Source organism: Henckelia pumila, chromosome 3 (assembly GCF_033568475.1).
Source record: "Henckelia pumila isolate YLH828 chromosome 3, ASM3356847v2, whole genome shotgun sequence".
Classification (NCBI taxonomy): domain Eukaryota; kingdom Viridiplantae; phylum Streptophyta; class Magnoliopsida; order Lamiales; family Gesneriaceae; genus Henckelia; species Henckelia pumila.
The window spans coordinates 113268828-113289078 of NC_133122.1; positions in this window are offsets into that span (position 1 = coordinate 113268828).

Genomic DNA, 20251 nt, shown 5'->3' on the forward strand with positions numbered 1-20251 from the left:
TAGAGTACTCAAACGCTTTAAATACGAATTGATTCACATAACTTTGAAGCCGTCAAGATTCATAACTGATCTTGACATGGATATCCATCTAACGAATTCGTAAACGACTCGCAAATAAGGTTAACCGCAACCTTGGCTTAGAATCAATTCAATATAACATCATATCAACTCAAATTTAAAGATCCACTACCTGAGATGGATCGACAACACCACAATCAAATCAAAACATAAACAAGTATGTGATTTTTGCGGGCCAACTCAAAGATAATCGTTTTTGAGTTTCAAAGTCCCTACTTCGCGATGTCGTCATTATACCTTCTTTGATGTTGATTCTGAACTCTTAAATCTGAAAGATAACAATCAAAATACTCATATCAAACTTCATTTCAATCTATCATTTCAGAAACGAGTCAAAACCATCAAGAATTCATCAATCAATCGCATTTCAAACCTCAACTCTTTCTTCGTTCGTTCAAGTCGGCGTCTTGTGTCGTTAAGCCTTCAAACTCAACTGAAACTGAATAAGAAAAATACTATAATATTCACATCATCAAGATAAGTGCTTCAGCTTAGTTATCGAATAACAACACAGTCGAAAAACTCGATTAAACGGCGTAGCGATTCAAAATCGGTAATCGACGTAATCCCGAAATCATTTCTTTTATTCAAACCATGTGTACGTGCTCTCAATCAAGAAAACCAGCTGATATAATCTTCAAAACCTCAGTACCAACAGCCATAACAATCATATAACATGCTAGCATCAAGATTCAACATAATAACATAAGCTCTTTACCCGGTTTCGAAAATAGAAGCAAGACAAACTCAAAAACATGATCAATGTTTCAAAATCTGATATCTGCCCTTCATTGATTTCGAAATCCAAATATCACAACATAAAACTTACACGAGATCGAAGCCCTCGTCGTAAGGATTCCAGAACAATTTACGGAATCAAAAAAGGACAACCGGTTCAAAAGTTACAAGGATTTGAATATCAAACTTTCAAAGAAAACAAATAAGATCTCGGCTCTGTTTCTCAATTTCTGAATAAGGAATGAAGTACACGTGCAAAAGCTGAGTAATCCAACACAAATCTGATAACTTTCAATAAAATTGCACTTTAGTCCCTAGATTCTTCAATAATTGCAATTTGGTCCTCGGCCCTTATTTTAATTCAATTTCAATCCTAAATAATTTAAGAATATTAGAATTTAAATCAAAACTCTAAATATTCCCAAATTAAATATACTCGGATTAAAATTAAATAAATTCGGATTAATTTCTAATTAATCCCGGGCCTTACAATTGTATGGCTTGATGTTCTTGATTTTGGCAATTTCTAGCACCGGAGCAGCCAGGGAGGCGCGCCCGCGCCTCAGAAGGACACGGCCATGCATGAGCCAGGCAGCCGTGCGCGGCCGCGCCTGATGAGGAGCGGCCGCGCGGGCCCTTATAAAAAAAATGTCTTGGCCTTTCCTTACTTGTTAGTTAGTTTACTTCTTTATTAGATGTTTAGAACCGAGGTCTCATAGTTTTGCCATCTCACTGTTATTTTTGTTTGATCGAAACGAAAAAAACTTGAGAAAGAAGTACTCTGAATTCTGAAATTACATTTTTCTGTAGACTATGCATAAATCATCATCATGAGCTTCCCCCTTTGCTGCTTGTGCTGTATGTAAATAAACATGGAAGATTTTCCTGAGTTCAATTCTAATTTTTTGCCCTTTTTCTTGAATCTATTCTCAGCCAGCTTCTTTTTTTCCTAAATCGATCGATTCTTTATTAGATTTTCCCTTTTTGATTTGGTTTCATTCATGCTTAACTAGAGATATTGTTGTGGGATTGTTCTTGCTTGATATTATTAGTTTGGGCTTCCTTCGACTTCTTTATTTTACTTTTTAATATTAACATGTTTGACACAGGCTTTGAAATTGAGCGAGGATCTCCATCTCAATGAAATCGACTGCATATGTTTGCTGGTTTCGGCCAACCAAGAGTTAATTCTTGTTGTACTTGGTAGATGAATTTTTCATGGGTTTACTAACATTTATCATTGAAGGCTGAAGCATAGAACAAGTCTTTTCTACTTAGGCCGATGAGGCCCTTCATATTACACCTTTTTTAACTTACTAAATTGTTATTCAATTGGCATGTTTATTTGATTTCTGTTGCTTGAAAACCATCCCATGTCTTTCTTCTTTCAGTGGGGTTTACTTGGTCGAGAGCCAATAGAGATTTTTTTCCTAGCTGCCGGACTTTGGTATACAAGGAGGAGACCTACTAACATCAATTTACACGATGCTGAGGGTATTTTTTCGAGTCTTTGTTGCATGGTTGGTAAAACTTAATTTTTTATTCTCACTGAACTTCTTTTTGATGGATTTTTTCAGGCTGTTGTTCTTGACCAAGGTCTTCACACTGATGTTATTGCTGATAATTCAAAGATATTTGGAAGATCTTTTACATTCTGGACTTAGACAGCGATTGATTAATCTTATTAAGGTTTTCATATCATATTCAGTATATTTTGTAGGCAAATGTCTAAGCTGATCTTTTGGTATTTATCGTTTTTCTTTTTGAGAACTTATGCTACTGATGCTATGAAATATGATGAGGTGAAATGTTTGGATGAGAGTTTTGACGCTCTGAAGAATAAGGTGTCAGAATCATATAAATTCTCTAGATATTTTTCAGAAGTCACAGTTTATTTTGTCATGAGTTGTCAAACTCCTTTAGTATGTAAATACAATACGATCTTACAAGTATGTTTGGATAATGTTTCTAGAAAGATTGGCTATTTATCAAAGCTTGAACTCATTATCAAAGTTTGAACTCATGATTTGAGTTGAAAATATATCTAAACATGCTTGAGCTCAGATTTGTCGTCGTCATGTTTCATAACTTGTGACGTTTGTCCTTTTGGTTATGAATAAAAAATATTGGAGTTGCATTCTTCTATTTGAAAAATATGCAGCTGGAACTGAATTGTTGTGCCAGAGGTATCGATAAATGTCTCCCTGCTCTTACATTTAAAGCTTTTATATGAGATGCCGATTCAATTGAATGGAACCAAATATTGTGATCAACCAGTGGTTGGTTCATTAACAGCCAGTGGTACAATTATGTTTATCCTTTATTTATGCTCGAAACACAACATGTCGTTTAGATAAATTGTAGTTTCATTTTCATCACTATCTAACGTAACATTGATACATCTATTGACTGTATGAAGATAAAATGAACGCATTATTAGAAGTATTTTCTCAGTATTATAGATTTTCTTCATGTGCAAGCAGTGCCACCAACTCTCGACTCTAAGTTATTCCATAAAAATATACAAGGAAGGAAGAAAGGAAGAAAGAAAAAAAGCAGTCAAAACAAGGATTCATGCAGGTCATTACTGGAGGTAATATAACATGTGCAGTAGTCTTCTGATGCTGAAGCGCAATTAAAAAGCTTAAAGTTGAATTTTTGGTATGTAGATAGGATCACAAGGATCTATCTATGATAGCCAAGGTGTGAGAAAAAAAAATGCGTTAATAGGATATGAAGATTAGCTTCATAGTCTATTATCTATCTCATTGAATTTATGTTCATTTACTTCACCTCTTATTCTCTCATACCTGATCAAAATATTTCTTTATGAGGATATGCAGGCTGCTAGAATTTTGGTGGTTTTTTTGTACAAGAGAGTTTAATGTTCGTTATCAAAAGCTGGAAGATAAATTGTATATAGCTCAATTATTTTTCGCCCTTGTAGGCCAGGTATTTGAGTTTATCTAATCCTTTTATGAGTTAGAATAACCTAAGCTATGTTATATCAGGAATATGTCAATATCCCTAGATGTCATGGTCACAAAAAACTTGATTATTATTTTGCAAATTATACGTAAGTTGGATGATGCCTCTCTTATCAAGGCTGTAATACTGCTTGATTACTCTTGTTGCTGTCATTTCAGATTTTCCTTGTTGATTTATTGAACTGCATGCTCTCCGGCCGATTTGGGAACTTTTTTTGTAACAGGTATTGATCACTACCCTATTTTGAGAAGATATGATATGAATATTCCCTTGCTATGTTTTTTTAAACTTGTTTTATCGAAAAATTAGCCTGCAGATTGAGCTAAAGTATAGTATGCAGGATAATTATTTTTTACAACCTTTGAACTGAAATTTCAGTAAGTATAATTGATGCAAATTGACTTTTAACGGTGAACTAGTAGCTAGCATATTTGCTCAGACCATTGTTTAATAGTTTCTTGTGTGAAGTTAACCTACGACAATATAAAGTATGTGAATACTTAATACTCTGCATTGATGTGGGTAGCAACTTCATAGAGTATGTGAATACTTAATAAATTCATCAAGGTCAGCAACTTCACTGTTCTAATGCTTCTTTCCTCACAGGTGGTTCTAGCCAATGGAGGTATAACTTTGAATTCGTCAACTTTCTTTAAGAAAAAGGCAGATCACCATTCTTTAAGATGCTGGTAGGTTCTGCCTTGTGTGAGATGCTCAAATATGATGTCCTTTTTAAGTATTTTCCTGTGATTTACTTGTGGCTTTTAAACGTGATTGAAGCGATTTTTGATTAAGCTACTTTTGGAATTCATTTAAGGAGAGACGAGATAGTTCATTGAAATATAATGATGTGCAATCACAAATTGAATTAGTTTTTGGATCTCAACTTTGTTTGCTTCATATTTTAAGTTAGTTACAGCTGTAAGTTTGATACTCCAGCTCATTTTTCCATCACTCTTGCTCATTTAATTTTAATTAGTTTGATATTGCAGCTCTTTTTTTCACTTACAATGTATATTTTATGTTCAGGAAACTTTGAGATGTATATAGTTCGGACAAACAAATCAGAAGAAAAAGATGGATGCGAGCTTCATGAAGAATCTTTATTAGGAAAAAGATCGATGTTGTTTCAAATTTATCAAGATATGAGCATAACTCTAGTTTTCAGTGTGCATGAAATTAGAATTGAAAATTTGAATATAGATTAATTTACAATACTGAAAATTGTATATTAAATTTTGATAAATTTTAAGAATTTATAATTTTGGAAATTGTATTTTTTTTTATTTTATATCTAAAAAAAGACAAGGGTGAAAAACTGTTGTTAAATGGGTTTTAAAACTGATGTTAAAGGTCTTGTTGTTAAAAGTGCAATAAAAAAGACAACGGTTTTTCACCGTTGTTTTTGTGAGCCAACGATAACGGTTTTTCACCGTTGTGAAATCATTGTCGTTGACTCAAAAAGTTTAACCGTTGTCTTTGACCGCACTCTTTAACAACATGGATTTTAACATCGGTTTTAGACCCCTTTTAACAACGTTTTTTCACCCTTGTCTATGATCTTTTTTGTTGTAGTGTCATTCCATCTCCATTTCTTTGGGCATTTTTGGAGTATTTCGTAAATAGGCAAGGATGATGGGTTTCTTTCTTCACTATGTGGATTATTATAGTTTGTGTGTTGCATTTCTTGTCACTCTCGGTTTAAATGTTTATTCCCTGCTCTTCGAAAATTTTCAAAAAAGTTCTTGCATTAGTTTAGATTGGTTTACTGCTATGCTCGATAAAATGATGTTATGCATTTGATTGGTGTTGTCTAGAATGCCTTGAGGACTTCACAAATTTCAGATTTGGTTTTTCCTAGCATGATGGTTCAAGTTGTCCAGATTCTTCTTCATGCTTGTGTTCGAACATTTTTCCCAGTTTTGTCAAGACTTGTGATTCGATTATTTCCAGAAATTTTATAGCATTGGTTCAATCATTCTCCAAATTTATCTACATGGCTTTGTTTGAAATTCCAGATTTATTTCCATGCCTTGTTGGTTCAAAATATGGTTCAGATTATTGCCTTGGCTCATGTGGTTTGAAAATTCAGAGTTTATAGCATGATGTTTGAACTTTTTTTTTTTTTTTTTTTTCAGATTATTCCTTGGCTTGGTGTTCGAACATTTTCCAGAATTTTTCCTTAAGCATTGTGTTTGAATTTTCATATTTTGTTGGCTTATGGTTCGACTTAAATATCCAGATTTTTTTATCCATGTTTAGGTTCGAATATTTGGTGTTTGTTGTGTTGATTTGGATGGTGATTTAGAGCTACCATGGGTGATATGTAGTTCACATGGTAGTAACTAGGATGACTTGAAGGTAGCTTGTGGAATGGAGTTGAGGTGCATTCTAATTTCAAAGATTTTTGGGGCTCGGTTTTTGTTTCTTTGTTGAGCTGGGTTTGAGCTGATTTATGGGAGTTTCTAAGGGGTTAAGATGAGCTTAAATGTTGGCCTTGAACCTAGACTAGTGGCTTTGAACTTGGGGGTCTTGTGGCTAAGGTTTTGATTGAGTATAAAAGTGAGGCATGAGCAGAATTTTGGCTACGTTGGGGCTGTCCGGAAACTGGTTTTAAAACAGGGGTTAAACTCGCGTTTTGGTCAAGGGCTCGGGTCTGGAATTAGTCTAAGATGTTAGGAAGATGTCGGTTCAATCGGAAATTAATTCTGTTAAGTTTTTGTTCGAGTTTTAGATTTTTGATTTAATAAGGTGCAGAATATTTTTGAAGCCAAAGGGCTGCTGCCCAGAATTCTGATTTTTGTAAAATGAATGCTTAGGAATAAAATTAAGTGGATGATTTACCTACTTAGTTCTAAGTGCCATGGAGTCGTGATTTCAAGCGGAATTCCTTTTGATTAAGAATCGATCAAGTTACAAATTTTACAGGCAAACCGCTCCAATTTGTCTTAAGCGCTAAATTATGGTTTAGTTTCCCACCTTTTGGTTTGTCTCCTAAATCACCATCCCGATCATCCACATTTGAGTCTCTTGCATGATCATTGAGTAAATACTTTCAAGTACATTACATCTACATATGCATGCTAAGTTCTTATATCAAGGCAAGAAAGAAAGAATGAAAGGAAAATTATTTTTACGAACGAAGTGAGATGATTGTGACTATATTTATTAACGTGTATGTGTGGGGTTGGGAGACGTTCTTGCCTACCTTACCACTTGATGTGTATGTGTGGGGCTGAGAGATGTTTTGGCCTACCTTACCAATTATTTACGTGTATGTGTGGGGTTGAGAGAAATCTTGGCCTCCCTTACCAAGTATGGGCAAGATGGGTTGGGAAATACCTGACCTCCTTGCGGCATAGTGCACTGCAGCCATGATCATGATCAAAATCTCAGAGTCACAATTCAAGGATCTAAGTTCAAATATTTATGACTATGTTTCAGTAAAGTTTATTCAATTACGGTGATTATATTCGACTTATCCATGCATATGTTTCATTTATGTTCACTTCTTTCCTTTAGAGATCATTTATTTAAATTAAAGGCACAAAGTATTTTATTATCAAGCTATTTTTAATCTGCGTGTGCATGTATTTATGTAGTACTCATTATTTCCCCCATATTCTTGTTGGCCCCTAGGCTCACTACATCTACTTGGTGCAGGTATAAATTATCATTGAGATCGAGGGGCAAGACTATCGAGTGGACTGCGATGTGGGTACGACACATCCCTCCGACCTATGCTAGTATTCCGCAAAAGTAAATTTTAAACACTTTATAGCTATTTATTTTATTGTTTGGACAAATGTAGTGTAAGGATTTATTGTAAGTATATGATTATGTAAATATTAAATTATTCAACCTTTGGTTGTTTGATTATCGAAATTATTTCTTGGGTGCTCGTTCGTTTCTCGGTCTAGTTTACTTAGTGTTGTCGGTTGTTTTCTTTTCTTTTAAATTTGATGTCCGTGACAGGTGGGTTGTTTTATAATTAGTTAGGTCATGTCGAAATTTTTTTAAAATCCGTATTTTATTTAATTATTATTTAATAGAGGTCAGGGTCGTTTCAAGTTATCTCCGCGATTTATTGGGCCTTATGAGATACTCGAGAAGATAGGCAATCTTGCTTATCGACTCGCTCTTCCTACATCTTTATCTGGTATACATGATGTATTTCATGTCTCGATGCTTCGAAAGTATCAACCTGACGAATCTCATATTTTGCAACCTGATGAAGCTGAGTTGGATGAGACTCTTAGCTATTTTGAACAGGAAATTCAGATACTCGATAGGAAAGAAAAACAACTCCGAAACAAGACCATTCCATTGGTGAAGATTCAGTGGAATAGGCATGGAGTTGAAGAGGCGACGTGGGAAGTTGAAGAAGACATGAAGCAGAGATTTCCCTATCTATTCCACTTATGTGAGTTTTTATTCAGTTTTCTGTTATTCTTTATTCTTATGTGTATACAGACTGCATATCTTGACTGCTTATGAATTCGAGGACGAACTCATGTCTTAGTGGGGGAGAAATGTGAGGCCCGAGATTATTTAATTTAATTCGAACTTATTTAATTTTAATCCGAGTATATTTAATTTGGGAATATTTAGAGTTTCGATTTAAATTCTAATATTCTTAAATTATTTAGGATTGAAATTGAATTAAAATAAGGTCCAAGGACCGAATTGAAATTTCTAAAGAATTGAGGGGTTAAAAAGCAATTTGGCTTGAAGTTATCAAATTATTATCACTTATTCAGCATGTATACATGTATAATCCATATTACATTCAGAAAAGTCGAACAGAGCAAGCCGAGATCTTTATTTTCTTTTGATTTTCCGATTTTCAAAACTCCGTAACTTTTGATCCGATCGTCCGATTTCGATTCCGAAAATTGTTCTGGAATCCTTTCGACGAGGGCTTTGATCTAGTGTAAGTATTTATTTATTTTGGCATGTTTTGATGATTGAGATATGGTAGATATCAGAATTTGAGTATATGTTATGTTCTTGAGATTATTTGTTGTATCGTATCGACACCGAATCGACGAACGGCTATCGCTTGTGTTTGTTATGATTTCCAGCAAGTTTTTCGACTTGTATAGCTTATGATTATGCTAGTTTTTGATGGTATATGACTGAGATTTATTGATTAGAAGTATGAAGTTAGAATGGTTTCGATATTATGTCGGTTACCGATTTTCAGCCGCTACGCCGTCGATTTGTGTTTTGAGACTGTTTTGATAGCTTATGTTTGAGCTGAGACGTTCTTTGAGATGTTTTTGACGTTGTGGTATTTATATTATTCAATTTCAGATTAGTATTGAATTCTAACGACTCACGAACTTGAATTCGAACCGAAGAAGAAGAAGTTGAGGTCGAAGTGATTTTGATTGAAGCTCTATTGATGATTTTGAATTGATTTTGAAATGATAGATTTGAACGAAGTTTGATATGAATGTTTTGATGTTATGTTTCAGATTTTAAGCGTTCAAAACCAAGAAAATACGAAGGTATAAAACGATATCGCGAGTCAAGGATTTGGAACTTGAGAATAAAGCTTCTTGAGTTGTCCCGCCAAAATCACATACTTGTTTATCGCTTTGATTTTATTTGATGTTGTCTATCCATATCAGGTAGTGGATCTTTAAATTCGATATTTTGTTGATATGATATGTATGGAATTGATTCTATTGCTAAGGTCTGAGGCAACCTTATTTTCGAGTCAAGAATGGCTACGATAGATGGATATCCATGTCAAGATCGTTTACGAATCTTGATGGAAAAGACGTTTTATGAATCAATTTTTAATCGATATATGCATTATTTACTCTACTGTTGAGTCGAGTATGATTAGAGTTGATATGATTTATTTAACGCTTTATATGTTGATTATACTGAGATTGTATTCTCACCGGAGTTTATCCGGCTGTTGCTTTGTTTTGTATGTGTGCATGGCAATAGAGGGGGCAGGAGCTGGTCAAAGAAGACATTGACAGCTTGGGAGAGAGTTTAGCAAGTGAGGACTCGGGTTGTAGCTGAAGTTGTACTGTAAAATACATCAAACTTGTTAAGAGAAATTTAGACATGAAACACTTATGATGCTTGGTTGAATGTTGTTAGTTTAACATCATTTAAATGATTCGTTTGATGTAATAATCGCATGGCTTGATGTTAGGAACTTACTACATGTATGTATGTTTCTAGATTTATAACATGTTTAGAATCCATTTTTGTAGATGATTTATGCCTTGTTCCATGTTTTGACAGCAAGAATAATTATGGAGATTTTCTGGACAGGGGAGCCCACTCGATCAGGTGAACTCCTCCGATCGAGCGCGGCCTGTAAATTTTCAAAACAGAGAATTGGAATTTTGAGCTTGCTCGATCGCACGAGTTGCTCCGATCGAGCGCGGCCAAATTATGCTCAGACCCGAGAGTTTGAACTCCTAGCTCGCTCGATCGGATGAATTCAACCGATCGAGCGAGGTGCAAGATTTTAAAATTTTTTTTTTTTTTTAGCATTTGGTTTGAGTATTATTTTAAAGACTTGATTAATAGTTTCATTAATCATTAATTGCCCTAAGATGTGATTAGCAACCCGAGGTCCCCACAAACACACTAGGTCGAATGTATCCCTTGGCAATCAAATCTTCCAACTGCTCTTTCAATTCTTTCAATTCGATAGGAGCCATTCGGTAAGGGGCTTTATAAATCGGTTGCGTACCTGATGTTAATTCTTTCTCACGAATAGGCGACAATCCAGGAATACATCTGCAAACTCTCTAACCACTGGTATATCAATCAACGCAAGGCTAGACTTAAGGACATCGATAGCATAAATCAAGAATCTCTCTGCTCCTTTCTGTAATAAAAGAGTTATCGACAAAACAGATTCTAAAGGAATTCTGGATCTAGAACCCTTACCAAAGAATTTCCACTCCTCTGACATCTCGGATCGGAATCTGACCACTTTCTGAAAACAATCTAATGTAGCCATGTACTTGGTTAAAGCATCTATACCAACTATACAGTCAAAATCGAATAGCCCAAGTACAATAAAATATAATTCAATCAAATTCCTGTCAGACTGCAATTCACAGTTCCGAACCAATTTCACAAATACAATTCCCCCACCCAAAGGTGAAGTAACATAAACTACAGCAGGGAAAGACTCAGTAGATAAAGCATGCAATAGAAAGAGTGGACTGCAGACGCTTGCCTGTTGGGAAGCACCCGTATATATCAAAACATGAGCAAGATAACCAAAAATAAAATAGTTACCTGCTATAACATCCCCAGATGCTGCCTGAGCCTGATCCTCAGTCAATGAAAAAACTCTCGCCTACTGCCTAGGAGACTGATTCGCATTCTGGTTACCTCCTTGTTGTGTCTGCTGCTGAGGCTGGAAAGAGTGGACTGTAGACGCTTGCCTGTTGGGCTGTGCTGACTGCCTCGAAGACCCTCCAATCTGTGCTCGATCAGACCCTCGCTGGGGACAAACTCTGGCATAGTGACCGGTTTGGTTACAGATATGACATCTCCCAAAAATTCCCCTATACTGATCGCTGGGATGACGACCTCCACATTTGGTACAAGACATACCTGACTGACCAGAACTCTGCCCTGATCCGAACTGCTTCGAGCCACTGGAACTCGATGAACTGCTTCAGGGCTTCTTAAAATGTTTCCCCTTCGGACGATAGTAATCCTTTCTGTTGTTGCTACTGCCACCTCCCTCAGATCTTGGTGGCTGATTCTAAAACTGATGCGTCTGGTTCTGATACTATCTCTGTTGCTGAGGCACAAACTGAGCTCCTCGCTGTCTCATCAACCCTGCTTCGGATCCTTTGGATTGGTTCATAGCATCAGCAAAATTATTAGGCCTACCCATGTTTACCAATGTGAAGATATCGGGGTTCAAGCCGTTAATGAAATGGTTGGCTTTTGCTTCTTCGTTTTCGGCAAAGTGCAGTGCAAATTTCAGCAAGCTATCAAATTTAGACACATACTCCTCAATATTCATGTTCCCTTGATTCAGAGTGGAAAATTCAGCACCTTTGTTCTTTCTATAAGACACTGGGAAGAAACGCTTATAGAATTAAGTCTTAAACAAACTCCAAGTGATAGCCGTACCTCGATTCTCGATAGAATTTTTCATCAAAATCCACAAGCTCTTAGCAACACCCTACAGCTGAAGAATCACTAACTTGATTCGGAGGTCGTCAGAATAATCTAGAGAATCGAACAACTTATCAATGTCCTCCAGCCAAATCTCACAGTCAATTGCATTCTCAGAACCCTTCAAGGTTGGCGGCTTAAAAGATTGGAACCTCTTTAGTAAGGTCTCCATTGGAGTCGCAGTGACATCCATCACTTCAGCCTCAGTACTACCCTGATAATTCGGAGGCAGTACTATTGGTCGTTCCCTGTTCAAAACTCTTTGAGGTGCCATATCTGATATTCAAGAGATTAGGACACAAATACCTCAATTCACAATTTGGTGCCCTTCAATCTCTTTGGAATTCGAATACAAGTCGAGAATCAAATACAGTTTATATCTCAAGTAGTTCGTGCTTTACTATTTAAAACACAAAACATGTAATTCAAATAATTCTCAAATAATAAAGCATGCTCGCATGAAATTTAAATACTCATTTAAATAATTCAATCACATGAGAGGCACCAGTTCAAGCGGACTCGATCTACCCCGCTCGCTTCTAAATTTAGTCCAAGGTTTTGATCGATCAATAGCTACATTACTATGTCGGCAAGGATACCGAGATCTCTCCCGACACCACATTTCCCCTCTGAATTGGTAGGGAAGCCAAAATTTCTCTCGACCTCGTACTACATGTCTGGTTGGTAGGGGAGCCGAGATGTTTCCCGATCGCGCTCTACACGTCTGATTTGGTAGGGGAGTTGAGATGTCTCCCAGCCGCACACTATACATCCACTTTTGGCAAGTGAGTCAAGGCATCCCTCGACCGACATTGCACGTCTAAGTCACAATCAATTTTCCTCATTCAAAAATTTACATTTAATTTAACCTTTTCACATTTAAATTTTCATCTTTTATGATTTATACTTCGGGACTAGAACACAAATAATTTAAATTTTACTCACGCGAAAGGTAAGGACATCAAATTCCAATACACGAGCCAGAATGATAATATAAACTTTAAATCATGGATGAATGACGTGTAGGTGGCCACCTCTAAACATATAGTCTTCCTTAGAATCTCTTAGACTTAACCCATTTTTGAGTCAATAGGGGCGTTCGCCCATTCATATCCGAATGACCTCCCGTTCAAACCGGCATCTCGTACACATCCTAAATCATCTCTAGGACCAGTCCTTAACCTCTAATGTAATCCCGAGAAGCCCATTCACTTTAGGTTCCTAGACAACCCATAAACTTCCCAGAAAACTACTCTTGTCACTTCAACTTAATCCATTCTTTTCATTCCAGAAACATAATTTGAATTTAGCCTAATTAGAACCGACACGGCCTCAACATCATACACATTAAGAAGGACTAGTGATGCGAACATGGATGGCTCACATGTTGTTCAAGTGGCCCAGGATCCGTTGGAGTTACCAAGAGGACCAGTTACAAGAGGCCGAGCTCAGAAGTTCAAGGAAGCACTTTGATCTTTGATTTTGAAGTCACAAGGGGGTGTTGGATTTCTTGATATTCCGTTTGGGGGATGTTATAATTTTATGGAGGTCAAAGGAGTTCAAGAAAGTGAATAAATTGAAGCCCAAGGTTGAAGCTACAGCGCGCCCGCGCCTGTTATTTTCGAACCAACGGTGCGCCCGCGCTGCATTTTTGCGCGCCCGCACCGTGTCCTGTGAATTTTGCGAACTATCGGCGCGCCCGCGCCGTGTCCTGTGCAACTGCGGCACGCCCGAGCTACACCCTAGCGCGCCCGCCCCGACGTATTTTACACACACCGAAGGTGTTCGTGTGTGTGCGAGATATTATGCATATTTTGATATTTTATGCTATTTTTTAAGTCTTTTATTCCTACTAGAAAACTTTAGGAGATATCTTTGATATCTTTTTGATTTATTGTGCGTTATCTTTCAATATTTTGGGTTATAATATAAATACTACAATATTCATTATTAATAAACAATTAAGATTTATGATTATTGATTATTCAATACAAAATTCTCTCTAGAATTTTTATCAAAGCTTTTGCTTTACCGAAAATCAAACTTATCAAAGTTTCATAGCTTTGTGGGGTTTGTCAATCAATTTTCAATTGGGTTGTCAAAGACAGTTTCCTTTGAAGGTCTAATTGAATCTTTGATTGTTTCCATCATGAATTCTCTGTTGCTAGTTACAGGTTCAACTAGAGGTGGAGATTCCAAAATCTGTTACCTGTTTCAAAGTCGGGAAAAAATCTTTGAATTCTTTTGTTATAGAATTGAGGTGCGATTCGTTGTAGTCGTGTTGCTTTTTATACATAAGATTCATCTCAGTTGGTATCAAAGCAAAGATTTGAAACAAGTAAGTTTTCACATCTTTGTGACTATCTATTCTTCGTGTTCTTCGCGTTCTTCGTCCTTCTTCTAATTTTTCGTCTAAGTCTATTTCTCGTTCGTGTCGTGTGCTGCAAGTTATTTCAAAAAAAAAAAGAAAAAAAAAGTAGAGACCGAAAAAGCTTCAAAAAAAAAACAAAAAAATATATATATAGAAGAAGCAAGATAACTTGTGGACAATTTTCGTTCTTGTTCATCCTTGGGTGCAAGTCAAAATTCGAGCATCCATAAATTTATTCTTCTTGTTTTTTTATGAATCTTCGAGAGTCGATATTCAAGCGTCTAAAAGTTGTGAACTTGAGAGTTTGATTCACTTTTTTTTACACAAAGCAAAAGCCTACATAAAGTGAGTGGAAAGAAAACGAGTGTTGGAGTGATTCGTTTGGAGTGAACTGTGAGAATTGTGTGAGGAATTTTACTACTAACCTTTTTCTTGAAGGTACCATGAATCCTAATAAAGATGCAAGTGAAAGTGTGAACCAATTAATTTCCAAGGTTCAAATAGAGGCATTGATGGGGCAATTTACTCGGGTGATGAGGTCGGAGTTGGAACCTCGTGGAGTTTGTGTTTGATTGTTATCACTATTCTGACCTTAAGAAAGTGAGGTTGGGAGTGGTTGAGTTTGTAGACTATGCGTTAATCTGGTGGGATCAATTAGTGACCACTAGAAGGAGGTGTGGAGAGCCGCCTATTGAGACGTGGGAGGAGATGAAGCGTGTCATGAAGAAGCGGTTTGTGTCTAACTATTATTATCGTGACATGTACAGGCGATTACAAACTCTGAAGCAAGGTCCAAGAAGCGTGGAGGATTACTACAAGGAGTTGGAAACCACGATGATCCGGGCCAACATTGAGGAGGATAATGAAGCTACAATGGCCAGATTTTTGTGCGGTTTAAATAGAGAAATCCAAGATCAAGTGGAGCTTCGCCACTGTTTTGATTTGGATGAGATGGTGCAGACGGCCATGAAGGTGGAGCAGTAGCTCAAGAGGAGAGGAGCTAGTCGACTTCCTACCGGTGGAGGATCGTCGACTCCTTGGCATCCAAACGTTGCAAAACGGGAGGACAACAAGTCGGTATCCAAGCCAAAATTTGACACCAAATTGGAGGCACCAAAACAAGGGGGTAAAGGTACACCTGAAACTACTAATACTCGCTCTAGAGATATTAAATGTTTTAGATGTCAAGGACTTGGTCATATTGCTAGTCAGTGTCCTAATAAAAAAATTATGATTATGAATGCTGGTGGTGATATTGAGTATGAGAGTGAGGAGGAGAATTATGATTTTATGCCTGCGTTGGATAATCCCGATAAAGAGGGATATGATGCGGTGGTTGGAGAATTGTTAGTGACTAGGAGAGTGTTGAATTTACAACAAAAGGAGGAGGAAGAAACTCAAAGGGAAAATTTATTCCATACTAGATGCTTTATGAATAACAAAGTATGTAGTGTTATTATTGATAGTGGGAGTTGCACTAATGTAGCGAGTTATGAGTTGGTGTAAAAGTTGAGTTTGCCTATTATAAAGCATCCTCAACCCTAAAAATTGCAGTGGTTTAATGATAGTTCGGAGGTGAGAGTGCATAAGCAGGTGGTGGTACCATTTTCCATTGGTAAGTATGTAGATGAAATGTTGTGTGATGTGGTTCCTATGCAAACTTGTCATATTCTGTTGGGTAGGCCGTGGCAATTTGATAGAAATGTGATACATGACGGTTTTAAAAATTGTTATTCTTTTACCTTGAAAAAGGAGCCTATTGTATTATTACCTATGACTCCAAAGCAAGTGTTGGAGGACCATCTGAAAAAGAAAAAGAAAGAAGAAGCCGAAAAAAAGAGTGAAAAAAAAAGTGAGATGGCCTTAGAAAAAAAAATTGAGAGAAAAAAAGATGAAAAATAAATTGAGAGAAAAGAGGCCGATAAAAAAATATTTATGGCCCAAAAGAGTGAGTTGCGAGAGATTTTACATGTGCATACTCCACTTGTGTTGATTTTCTATAAGGAGTTTCTCCTTAACATAAGTGATATAGCCGGAAATCTTTCGAGCACTGTTGTTTCTCTTGTGCAGGAATTTGAAGATTTATTTCCAGAGGATTTGCCTCAAGGATTACCACCTTTGAGGGGGATTGAACATCAAATTGATTTTGTGCCCGAAAGTGCGTTGCCAAACCGTCCAGCGTATAGGAGCAACCCGAAGGAAACAAAAGAGATGCAAAGACAGGTAAGTGAACTTTTAGATAAAGGTTTTGTGCGTGAGTCCATGTCACCGTGTGCTGTGCCTGTTTTGTTAGTTCCTAAGAAAGACGGTTCATGGAGAATATGTGTGGATTGTAGAGCCATTAATAACATTACCATCAAGTATAGGCATCCTATTCCTAGACTAGATGATATGTTGGATGAGTTGCATGGTTCTAGCATCTTTAGTAAAATTGATTTAAAAAGTGGTTATCATCAAATTAGGATGAGAGAAGGTGATGAGTGGAAAACTGCTTTTAAAACCAAATACGGCTTGTATGAGTGGTTGGTTATGTCCTTTGGATTAACTAATTCACCTAGCACTTTTATGAGACTGATGAATCATGTATTGCGTGCTTATACTGGAAAATTTGTTTTGGTATATTTTGATGATATCTTGGTATAAAGCAAAAATTTGGATGAGCATGTCGAACATTTGAGAATTGTGCTAATCACACTAAAAGCTGAACAATTGTATGCTAACTTGAAAAAGTGTGTGTTTTGTACAAAAGAACTTGTGTTTCTTGGTTTTGTTGTGAGTTCCCAATGTGTCAGAGTTGATGAGGACAAGGTAAGTGCAATTCAAAATTGACCAACGCCTACATCTATTGGTCAAGTTCGAAGTTTTCATGGTCTTGCAAGTTTCTATAGGAGATTTGTGAAAGATTTCAGTACTTTGGCGGCACCTATGACTGCAGTGATCAAGAAGAACGTTCCATTCCATTGGGGCGAGGAGCAAGAGAAGTCTTTTAATATTGTCAAGCATAAATTAATTTATGCTCCTTTACTTGTATTACCTGATTTTACTAACACTTTTGAAATTGAATGTGATGCGTCAGGTGTAGGAATTGGAGGTGTCTTGATGCAAGGTGGGCGACCGATTGCATACTTCAGTGAGAAGCTTAGTGGGGCATCCTTGAATTATCCTACCTACGACAAAGCATTTTATGCGTTGGTAAGGGTACTTGAGACATGGAAACACTATTTGAGGCCAAAGGAATTTGTGATTCATACAGATCATGAATCATTGAAGCATCTCAAAGGACAACAAAAGCTAAACAAGAGGCATGCTAAGTGGGTGTCGTTTGTGGAAACTTTTCCCTACGTTATCAAATACAAGCAAGGGAAGGAAAATGTGGTAGCGAATGTTCTATCACGAAGGTATGTACTTTTATCTACTCTAGATTCTAAATTCTTAGGATTTGAGAATGTGAAAGAGTTATATACTAGTGATCTTGATTTTGGTGAGATATATGCGTCATGTTTGAATGATCCAAAAAATAATTCTTCATGCATGATGGGTATTTGTTTAAGGAGGATAAGTTGTGTATTCCTAAGTCATCTATTCGTGAATTACTTGTTAGGGAATCACATGGGGTGGCTTAATGGGACATTTTGGTGTGGCTAAAACTTATGAAACTTTGCATGAACATTTTTATTGGCCACATATGAAGCATGATGTTGAGAAAATTTGTGAAAGATGTGTGACTTGTAAGAAAGCAAAGTCTAGACAACATCCACATGGTTTGTATACTCCACTTCCCGTTCCTAGTGAATAGTGGGTAGATATTTCTATGGATTTTGTTTTAGGACTATTGAGGTCTAAGAAGGGGAGGGATTCAATTTGTGTTGTGGTTGATAGATTTTATAAGATGACTCATTTTATTGCGTGTCATAAATCTGATGATTCTTCTCATGTTGCTGAATTGTTCTTTAATGAATTTGTTAGATTGCATGGCATGCCTAGGAGTATTGTGTCTGATAGAGATACTCGTTTCTTGAGCTAATTTTGGAAAACATTATGGTGCAAACTTGGTACTAAATTGCTGTTTTCGACTACATGTCATCCTCAAACGGATGGTCAAACTGAAGTTGTTAATAGAACTTTAGGAACTTTGTTGCATGCTATAATTAAAAAGAATTTGAAGAGTTGGGAAGAATGTTTGCCATTAGTTGAGTTTGCATATAATCGTAGTGTGCATTCTACTACAAATTTTTCACCATTTGAAATTGTGTATGGTTTTAATCCTTTAACCCCATTGGATTTTATGTCTTTGCCTATGAGTGAAAGGGTTAACATGGATAGTAAGAAAAAGGCGGAATTTTTGAGAAATTTGCGTGAAAGGGTAAAGGCGACCATTGAGAAAAAGAATTTGTAATATACAAAGCAAGCAAATAAGGGAAAGAAGAGAGTTGTGTTTGAGCCGAGTGATTTGGTGTGGTTGCATTTGAGGAAAGAGCGGTTTCCTGAAAAACGTCGCTCAAAGATTTTACCTAGAGGCGATGGACCATTTCAAGTATTGGAGCACATCAACGACAACGCATACAAATTAGATTTTCCAGGTGAGTATAATGTCAGTGCTACTTTTAATGTTTCTGATTTATCTCTATTTGATGTAGGTGATGATCAAGATTTGAGGACAAATCCTTTTCAAGAAGGTGAGGATGATGCGAACATGGATGGCTCACATGTTGTTCAACCAAGGATCCGTTGGAGTTACCAAGAGGACCAGTTACAAGAGGCCGAGCTCAAAAGTTCAAGGAAGCACTTCGATCTTTGATGTTGAAGTCACAAGGGGGTGTTGGATTTCTTGATATTCCGTTTGGGGGATATTATAATTTTATGGAGGTCAAAGGAGTTCAAGAAAGTGAAGAAATTGAAGCCCAAGGTCGAAGCTACAGCGCGCCCGCGCCTGTTATTTTCGAACCAACGGCGCGCCCGCGCCGTGTCCTGTGAATTTTGCGAACAATCGGTGCGCCCGCGCTGTTTTCTCGCGCGCCCGCGCCATGTCCTGCGCAACTGCGGCGCGCCCGCGCTACACCCTAGCGCGCCCGCCCCGACGTATTTTACACACACCAAAGGTGTTTGTGTGTGTGCGAGATATTATGCATATTTTGATATTTTATGCTATTTTTTAAGTCTTTTATTCCTACTAGGAAACTTTAGGAGATATCTTTGATATCTTTTTGATTTATTGTGCGTTATCTTTCAATATTTTGGGTTGTAATATAAATACTACAATATTCATTATTAATAAATAATTAAGATTTTTGATTATTGATTATTCAATACAAAATTCTCTCTAGAATTTTTATCAAAGCTTTTGCTTTACCCAAAATCAAACTTATCAAAGTTTCATAGCTTTGTGGCGTTTGTCAATCGATTTTCAATTTGGTTGTCAAAGACAGGTTCCTTTGAAGGTCTAATTGAATCTTTGATTGTTTCCATCGTGAATTCTGTAGTGACCCTACCCGGATCCACTAGCTAATCAGAGTTAAGAACATAATTAACATGCATTAAATAAATCGCTACGAAAGACTTAAATAAAAACAGACCGGCAGAATACAACCGGTTAAATAAATTCGATTATACAACCCAATCGAATGAATAAACCCTAAAGGCAAAACCTACAGCTAATCCTGCTGTCTTCACTGGTCACTGGCTACTCCAAGCTTGTAGCGACCCTACCAGGATCCACTACCTAATCAGAGTTAAGAGCATAATTAAGCATGCATTAAATAAAATCGCTTCGAAAGACTAAATACAAGTAGACCGGCAGAATACAACCGACTAATCAAACTCGATTTATACAACCCAATCGAATTACTTTAAATAAAACCTACAGCTAATCCAGCTGTCTTCAAGGTCACTGGCTAC